Here is an 8,209-nt window from a genome sequence, read left to right on the forward strand (position 1 = left end):
GACGAATATTTTGGCAAAAGAAATAAAATATTTCCAGGGTGAAAATGTAGGATAATATCCATTTAAAATATTCATACTAAAAAGCCATCAGTTACCTTCTACAAATAAAAAACTTAGTTTTTTTTATGTCAGTATGTAAAACTCCAACAATTACTACTTGATATTTTTACTTTGAATTCACAAAATACTATATAGATTTAAGCCCCACGCAGTTCCATGATATTATATACATCATGGATCCCTTTCTGCTACAGATGTGCAGTTCAATTTAATTATCATGAGTCAGTGAAGCATTCTGGTCAAAGAACACGAGCATGTAAACTTGCTTGCTCTACAGCCTGCTCATCCCGCTCCACCATTTACCACATACCTGGGGAACAAAGCATATGCTGGAATGAGTTCAAATGATTGTTTTTATATTATCAATACTCAACAATCAAACTATCAATAGCTCTATCGAAAATGTTATCAATAGTTCCGCATTTCTGTCGCCCACACATAAGTATTTTAAGAGGCAGAAGCAAACCATATAAAATTTTTCTAAGTAATGTCACTGCCTATGTGTTACTAGCAAGCAACTTAACTATGGTCATGATTGAGCAAGGCATGGCCACAAATGTTAAATATTGACTTCGTCCTAGAAATATTATTCGCTTTCAACATGTAGTAACAGAGGTGGTGTTTATTAAACAACTCCCTTTAATTCATCTGACTTTTTTTCACTGGATGGCTTTTTCTGGAGACAGTAGCAGTGGCAATATTGTGAATTGGCAGGCAAATGCAAATTCCCAAAATATACTTATTTCATACAATCCATCTATTCTTACTAAGCCCATTCACACAAAGAGGATGCAATGACAGCTCTATAACTAAAATTGGAAGTATGTAAGAATGAGCTCATTGGTGGCTGGCGATACTAGGCAAAACTTGCAGCACACCAAGAAGGACATAGACAGAAGAAGTGAAGATGGGACGATGTGCTTAGACGAAAGTGAAAGGAGGATTAAGCGCATCGTCCTGTCTTTACTATCTTCATCCCTGTCTATTTTAGTGCACCGAAAGTTTTGCCGTGTGCGCCTGACAACAGGTAATAAGCATCTTCAACTTCAGTGAACTTTTGATGTTCGTTTGCCAACTAACACGAGTCCCTTGGGCGAGCAATCATGCGGTACCATCTGTGTCACAATTACTTCGTAGCCACTCTCGGCCGCACACATAGCTTGATCTCTGTCTACCAGAGACATGCAATAATGACCCTTATGGCATGTAGGCGTGTCGCCCTCAGTTTGGTCAGCGTAGTGGCACAGCAACGTGTAGACCTCCTTCGAGATGCCCGTATCCATAAAAGCACGACTGAGGGGATAGCTGATTCGGTCTGTCGCTTTCATGGCACCTTAGCAACAGGGACATGACACGAACGTCGCATTGCGTTCGATGCACTTCTGCAAGACCAAGTCCGTGGCAACGCCGCATGCATGCAGAGAGACTCCCAAGTCAAAATTACCCACGAAGTAGTCCATGTTGCTTTGATAAAAGACAGCGTTTCGCAGGCCCAGGGACTTCACCCTCTCCCGAGCCCGATGCATTGACTCTTCCTTGTTTTCAATCATTATGATCCGGCATTCCGGTAGCAGGTAAGCCAGGACAATGCCCACGTGGCCTCCTCCTGAACAGAAGTCGACAATCCTGCAGCCATCAAAGACGTTTTGAAGAGCCAACACGACGAGGTTCTCGATCTGCTGACACTTGCGCAGGACCCTGGTTTTTGGAAGACCTCCTCCGAGAGGGTGCACTTTTTCTGGAAAATCCTCCCAGGGAAGGAGAAGGGAGTTTTTGCCGGGGTTCGGCTTCAAGTCTGGCATTATGCGGGCCTCCCTGAGGGAGTTAATGATGGACTCTGGGTTCTTGTGCCGAATACGAGGCTTTGTGCGTTCTGGATGAGATGAGTAGAGGCTGTCCTTCGGGTGCTTGAACTCTTCTATGAGCCTGCTGCACTCATCTCGTTCGACCTGCTCGATGTGCTTCAGTTCCAAAGATTCCAAGGCACGGTGAGTCTGTATCTGTGCAGACATCGTTTCGTACCACTTGGAAGTGAGAGGTAGCCTTACGGATATTGCCTTCTTACTCGCAACAGCTGCCAACTCGGTGAATATGAGGTGAAGGACGGGAAAAAGCACTACGTCGGCCAGTGTCTGGTCGAAACCCTCGACGAATCTGTGTTCCAGTAGAGGCAGTTTTCCATCAACCAACTTATGCTCCACGGGCGAGCCGCCTCCGTCACGACGTGACGCCCGAAACACTTGCTGCTGTTTCCTCCGGACATTGTTCATCTTCACAGGCTGTCGCATGTGAGCCTCGAGAAGGTGAAGTTCTTCGGGAAGCTTCAGCGGCGGAGATTCGAACCCACTACCAGCAGAGAAGCACTTCCGAAGCTTCAGAAGGGCCCTCTGTACGTCCAGTTCGCAGAAGCGAGTCTAGAGAGAAGACTCGGAGCAGGCTGCGAGGCAACCGCCGCAGAAACCCAGCAGTGCCTTGTACTCGCGGTCCCGGGTTCGACTCCCCAACTGACCCAGCACCCATCGGAGGACACCCGCGAGCCCGCCGATGCAAGTCGCGGTAGTATTGTTGGGTAGATAGACAGCCGGAGGTTCGCAGTCGAGTAGTTCTTGCGGCGTAGGTGAGCCGTCGCTAGTCTCGAAGCACTTGAGTTTCGAAAGAACACTGAGAGGCAAATGGAAGAGTGGATTGTCGTTACAGTCACTACCGCCATCGCTGGCTGGCTCGCGTGGCACCAAGACGATACACAGGTCTTCTATCTCACAGTAGGCGAACGTAAACAGAGCGACGAGTGTTTTTTGCGGTACACGCAGGAGCGATCTGTCGTTGTCTTTCCTGCCGCTGAGCATTATGAGGGGCTTGATTGCCATGATTGTTGGCTCTCCACGAAGATCTGTCAACTTTGTTGTGGAAGAAAATAAAGCACGTATTATTCATCACCGAGTTGTACTCACACCATATCCTATGCTAAACAGAGAACACCTACCTACCTATGCACGCCAGCTTGACGACAGAACTTTCGTTTCCATTTCGCCGCATTTCGCACAGGGCGCCGCCATCTTCACTTTCTCATTGTTTGTGGGCGCCCATACGACTTTGTTCCACGCCAACATCTTTTACAACATTGTCCACGCTTTGTTCAGCTTTGTGTTCTGTGGTTCCAATGAAACGTCGTTGAAAACTATAAAAAAATGTTTTGTCGCTTGCTTGCTTTTTTGCAGACAAAACCTCACGCCTAATGAAGTTTTAATGTTAATATTGTTTTTTTTTTTTGAAGCTCGACAAGCATCGTTGCAATCGATGCATAGGTGTCGGCCTGTTTATATGACTCACAGTAGGCGTTTACTGAGTGTACTACGGTATGGTAATAAGGTTCTTTATTCTATGGTACTACCGTACTACAGGTGTTTTATGGCACTTCCTTGAGACTATGTAGGGTGGGATAGACTGGGACTCACTGTGCGAACAAACAATACGTGTCTGACCTCAATGAATGCACAAAGCCTGTGCATGTAGCTGGCCCTTTTACATCATTGGCGTAGCCGGGGGAGGAGGACTCAACCCCACTCGCCCAATTTTAAAATTTGTTTGCGCACATTAGAACACACAAATAGCATATATGGTTGAATGACCTCCCCCCTCTCAAACTGGCTATTAGCTATAGTCATAGGTGTTTTCTGGCTTAGCTGGTGTTTGATCTAAGTGCACTCTAAAAAAAGCAAGTTATGGCGACTGAGAGAGGTAAAAGACCGGGGGAGGGTGCGTCGGCGGGACGTCGGGGTGACGCAAACCAGCGCAGCAAGCTTGACCGTTGCCAGGGAAACGCAAACAGCTACAAAATATTCCGTCGCCGGCGGTGTTTTCGGCAACCATGGCTGTTTTGGCCCAAGGCATCCATCCGGTTTCTACGGAGCATCCCGTCTGCTTTTCCAGCAGCCGGCCCTTTATTCTTTCTTACAGCTCTTGTCCCCTAAACCTAAGAATAAAATAATAACCTAAGAATAAAATAAAGAGATGATGTAGTGACTGCTTACCCATTATGCAACGTATCTAAATGAGATACGAAATAGTGCAATATCGTCTGTACGAATAAACTTTTAGCGTAGAAACATTTTAACCAGTTGCACCTCCGTACAGAATAATTTTAGAATCATGATCGGCGATGCGATCTCTGTGATGTGCACTGTACCTAGCTCGTGCTTAATTTTTGTACCTAGTAGGTTTGTACCTAGCACGTGAAGGTAGATTTAACACAATAAAATTGATAAAACTCGGTGTGCTTGCTATGTGAGAGATAAATAAAAGGAAGGCACAGGAACCTAAAAAAAATTGGTTTGCTACCCTGCAAAGGGGTGTGGAAATAAGAGTTTTCAGGTTTGCTAAATAACAGTTTAGGTTTGATTTGTCATACAAATCTGAAATCTGCGACCATGGAGGAGTGGCTGGACTTCCCCGCGATCATCATGCTTGTTTTTTGTTGTTGTTGTTTTTTGTTAGTGGCGAACCTGTACTGTAATTCGTTTATATTTAATAAGGTTGTTCTCTCTCTCATCCTTAAACCTAACCTTAAAAGAGATACGTTGCGTTGCCTTTATCGATAAACCGGGGTGTAACTACTGGGTTTACAATTAGCATTGTTTGTTTGTTTGGAGATAGGACGGGCCCTTGGGGAGCAGCACGTTTCTGTTTGAATTTATGCGAACAACATGCATCCTTCACGTAATAAAATTCTCTTGGTCTTAAGAATTCTGCTATCCACTCAATAATATAATGAGAAAAATTTATGCTGTGTAGGTTGTTCAGTATAATGGAGTGCTCGACACTGTCATACGCTTTAGCTATCTCTAGAGTTACTAAAGCGGCGTATTGTTTTTTTTACGAACAAGCTGTATTCGACTCTCTAAATCCGCATGGGCACACCAAATTGAACATTCACTGCAAAAACCAATTTGGTTTGGCTTTATATTGACTTATTTTTCATCCAGGTGTTTATTCGGCCATTTAGGACCCTTTTTATGAGTTTCATCATGTTAAAAGTTAGAGAGATGGGTCTAATATTTTCTATGCGAAAGCCTAATTTTTCCTTTTTTTATTAATGGAATTACCTTAGCCATTTTCAAGTCATACGGTATCAAGGCGTTCTTTAAAGAATAATTTACAAGATTGGGGACTTCGCCGGGTGATAGCTTGAATAAAATTTTAATCATAGGAACTGTGACTTCATCAGGACCAGAAGCTGACGAGGGTAAATCTCGAATCACTTTTGATACTTCAGATAGCGTTACGTTTTCGAAGTCAGCGCGTATGTCACACTTTTGCCAGTTGAAAGCCATAGTCGAAGAAAACCTAATTTCTAGACCTCTGCCAATTGACACTAAAGAGTTCGTCGTTTCTTCTGGTGATAGCCTTTCATAATCAGTATTTAATTAGACGGCAGGATTTTACGAGATCGCATATATCGAAATAAAGCTTTCTTATTTTTAGGTTTCGAGAGAAAATCGAAATGTCTTTTATCATATTATTCTTTAGCTTGGGCCACCGTGCAATGGGCAAGAAATTTATAATTGGGCCAGTTCTTAGGGGACTCATTATGTATTATCTTCTCCCAAGCTGCCTGCCGTCGTACTCTTTTCGCCGATTGAGCAGCAAATTCAGCTTTTTTTTATGCTCTCTTAATTACTGCGCTTAATGTCATAGCTATAGTGCCATCACTATCTTGAGGAGAGTCTAAAGCAGCTTATATATAGGCCGTGTTTAAATTTTGGATAATTTATAAAGATCCGGGTATGGTAATTGAACATGATGGCTTAACGGGGCAAGTGATCTTGAACATTATAGGAAAGTGGTCACTGTTAGAGGCGCAATCAAGGGCTGTCCATGATGTACTAGCAATAGCCGAGCTTACAAAGCTTGAATCTAAGGTGCAGCGTGAACGACCTCGAATAAATGTGGGAGTTCTAGTGTTGAGGCACAATAAATTGTCTAACGAACAACCGTTGACCACATTGATCTGTTCTAAAACCCCAGCATGTATGGTGAGAATTGAAGTCGCCAACTAGAATTTTTTTCTTTAGAGCCTTCCCGCTGGCAGAGAACCAGTTCTTTTTAAGTGTGAATACACTTTATAAGCGACCCCAAACCATCCACCGCCGTCGGCGGCGTCCGCAGTCTTCTCTCTGTCTTTAAAAGAAAGAGGACTTGGCGGGCCGCAGCGCGACGCTCTACCGAAGAAGCCACGGACGCGACGCTGATATCGGTGTCAGTAACGCGCCTTATACCCCCTTCCCCTTCGCTCGCTCTTCCGCTCTCCTCGCTTGCTGCAGCTGCGCGTGCACCCCTCTCTCTCGCGTGCCCGCCTTCTCTCTCAGTCTTCCGTCGAGAGCGGGTCGTGAGGGGGAGTAAAGTTAAAATCCGTTGGCATTCGCCAGTGAGTTAACGTAAACTCCCCCGTGTGATCAAATTGCGATTCCCAGGAACCATTACACCATAAAGGCACCATAGTGTGATTAATAAATATAATAGTGCGAATTAATAAATACCCCTCATAGCATCACCCCGTGTATTCGAACTTAAGCATGTTCACCCTCGGGGAAGTGCTTGGAAGTTTTCTTCATATTTTCAAGCTCAACGCTCCAAAAGTTGAAATACCTCATGAATGGCGAGTATAAGACCGCACGTGTTGCGCTTGCCGGCATGTCTTCAGAAGTGTAAAGTATTTCATCTGTGCGTACAATAAATGATTAGAAGCACCGACTTTTGCCCCGAAGTACAGAACATATATCAAGCATCTGTAAATAAGCGCATTTAACTGCATCCGTTGATTCGTACGCCAATCGCAGATGTCTATTATTAAGCGCGCACAATTGTATATGATAATGGCGGAATTAACGTTTTTTGAATGACGAGCACTACCGAGAGGCGTTCAAGACAGTGAAGGGCGAGCCCGCAGTTTCGTGACACGCAAAGTTTGGGCGTTGCCGCTTTTGCCTATGCGCCCGCACCACACCACAGGTTTCTTTGCATTTTTTTTCTTTTCTCATTCATCGTCACGCCAATTTGCCGCGGAAGAATGTGAGGAGCGCTGCACAACTTCCTCATAGAGCGCCGTCACAGAACACCTACCAGTTTAGAGAACGGAAACTGTACCTTTGGGCTGTTGTATCAAAATAACATGCAAATTCGTAGCGGCGGCGTACTGAACTGCAATACCGCGAGGCGAGACGACGCTAGTAGTACTATCATCATCAATAAACAGACGCATTTTTTTTTTTTTGCAGGTGGGGGGGGGGGGGGGGGGGGCTCGCGGCTGGTTCGCGCCACACCTGCTGTCACTACCGAGTGCGCTAAAAGAAAGAGTGCGCAGTTTATCAAAGTAAAAAAAGCACATCCTGCTATAAACAAACCCATTCTTGCTTGCAACATTCTTATAAACATTGTTAAAAATAAAATAAACTCAACTTGATGTTACTGTGAGTTATATTTACTGAAAAAATACCGCTCTTGCGCGGCAGATCGGGACAACATTTTTAGACTAAGTAAGTTGCAAAACTCCCCGCGTCAGACTACTCGTCACACGGCGTCAGGACAGCTTCCGGTTTGGTGGCGCTGGCGGCGCAACAAGCTTCCGCTAGCAGACGAAAACGCGTAGTCGTCGTGGCAAGACGCCGTGGTGGCCGTTCTGCAAGAGCTTTGCCAACAGTATATTATTGAGATTTGTTGTGTTGCCGCAGATACAAATACTGCGTAACATTAAGCGGTGTAAGGCAAATACTGTATAATTTTGGTTTTCTGAACTGCCCACAATAAACAATGCTTGATATATATAGCATGGCATACGAGTTGTCGGTTAGTTGCTAGTTAGTGTACGTTTACAATAGATTTTTAGACGCGAAAAACCCAATTACAATGTCTGGCAACCTTTTTTGTGGCCGTGTTTTTCGGTCTTGAAAATAAATTACAACTATGTGGCGCAATCTCGTAGCTTTTGTCTGGTTATCTAGTCAGCTTTTTTTTTTCATGTCAGTCACATTCTTTAGCAACTTGGACCGTCGAAAAGCTACGCGTGCGGCCATTTTCTTGAGTATGTCGTCCCTCTGCTTCTTACGGAGTTCCTCTAATGAAACCTTTTAACACAGCTGCAGCCAAAGCTTCG

General features: G+C 44.6%; 1 pseudogene; it reads right to left on the reverse strand.

Moving 5' to 3' along the window:
* Positions 1-663: 663 nt before the first annotated feature.
* On the reverse strand, positions 664-3,282 carry LOC119186057 (glutathione S-transferase C-terminal domain-containing protein homolog; annotated as a pseudogene).
* Between the last annotated feature and the right edge of the window lie 4,927 nt (positions 3,283-8,209).

Source organism: Rhipicephalus microplus, chromosome X (genome assembly GCF_043290135.1).
Source record: "Rhipicephalus microplus isolate Deutch F79 chromosome X, USDA_Rmic, whole genome shotgun sequence".
NCBI classification, from domain to species: Eukaryota; Metazoa; Arthropoda; class Arachnida; order Ixodida; family Ixodidae; genus Rhipicephalus; species Rhipicephalus microplus.